At 64.0% G+C, this 1,452-nt stretch overlaps 1 pseudogene; it reads left to right on the top strand.

Moving 5' to 3' along the window:
- The first annotated feature begins 665 nt into the window (after nucleotides 1-665).
- LOC103601154 overlaps nucleotides 666-1,452 on the top strand; it is a 1,863-nt pseudogene continuing 1,076 nt past the window's right edge.

Below are 1,452 nucleotides of genomic sequence, written 5' to 3'. Positions count from 1 at the left end.
GCAAGTGTCCAGTGACCATCACTCCCTAGACCAGGTGTGTCCAGGGCACATGAAAAGTTTCCCTCTTCTCATGAAGCACCGAGAACATTTTAGATGGGACAGACTCTGACAACTGTCACTAATTAGATGCCACATCTCATTTTGCTACTCTCTGTAAACACCTGTTTCCCAGCCCCACAGCGAACTTTAACCACCGCCGCTCTGCAGCTCTGCAGGAGAAGCCAGGAGTCTTAATAGCAACCTCCACCAAGGAGGCAGGAAGGGAGGCGCCCTCATTATCAGCCGTGCAGCCCGCCTCACTGAGAGAGGACACACTCATCCAACTTACTACTGAAGCGCACTAGCTCCGCGACCTGGGGCCTTGGCTTTACCTGCAGACATTTAAACCCACCAGTCTCCCTCGCGCTCTCAGCCCCCCGCCAAACGCTGCGCTCTAAGCGCTTTCTACCCCCAGACTTCAGCACGCGCCTGCAGTCCCATTTAGCCGCTCTACTAGTTTCCGCGCTCGGGCTGGAGTCTCCAGGGAATGATTTCCTGCCTGGCACGCAGCGACCGGGAGCCAACTCGACTGACATATTTCCAGAATAAAACCAAACTTAGAGCTGCGGTACGAAAAACAAGCAGGTAGTTGTTCTTTCCAGCAGCCCCGGCCTCCTGCCCAAAAGAAAGCAAAGAGAGTAAGAGGAAGCGCGGGGAAGCCAGGAGGTGCCGGCTCCCGGGCACAGCACGCAGGTCCCCTGGGCCCACCCGTGCCGAGCCCCGTGGGCACCGGCGCGCGTCCTTACCATTCAGCTGCCGGTACACGATGTCCTCCAGCAGCGAGAGGCGCTTCAGGACCGCATCCTGGAGGGGGCTGGCGCTGTGCGCGCTGAGGTTGGCCGCTTCGGCGCGCGGCCGGATCTCGTGGAAGGCGTCTCCGCTGCGCACCGCGATGGGCCGACACTTGGCCAGGAAGAGCACGAAGCCGGCCACCGCGATCAAGTTCAACACCAGCAGCACTTTGACTCTTCTCAGTGAAGCCATCAAACAGCCCGGCCGGCCTCGCCCCGGACCCGCGTCCCCTCGGGCTCTGGCGAGGCGCGGGGCAGCCGGGGGCCGTGCGAGCCTCGGCGCACCAGACGGACGAACGGAGAGGACCCCAGCCGCTGCCGGCCCCCGTGCGCGGATGCTCAGGCGGTGGAGACCGCCGGGAGGACGAAGCAGTCAGGGCGGGAGCGAAATCGCTCACATGGAAGCCCCGCGTCTGCAGAAGTGCTCCCTGAGACGCCTGCTCAGTCCCACAGCGCGCGGCCCCTTCCAGGCGTCTCGGCGAAAGGCCAGGGGTCTCCTCTGCACCGGCCAAGGGTTCGCCTCCGGACCTCAGGCCGCCGGCGCCGCGGACCCCGGAGCCGCGGCGGGGTCGGTGCGCAGGTGCCCGGCTCAGGGCTCGCTGCCCACCCGCGGCGGAGAGCG

Source organism: Galeopterus variegatus, unplaced genomic scaffold (assembly GCF_000696425.1).
Source record: "Galeopterus variegatus unplaced genomic scaffold, G_variegatus-3.0.2 Scaffold3608, whole genome shotgun sequence".
Lineage (NCBI taxonomy): Eukaryota > Metazoa > Chordata > Mammalia > Dermoptera > Cynocephalidae > Galeopterus > Galeopterus variegatus.
The sequence above is the reverse complement of the archived record's forward strand: the minus strand, read 5'-3'. Positions and strand labels throughout refer to the sequence as shown.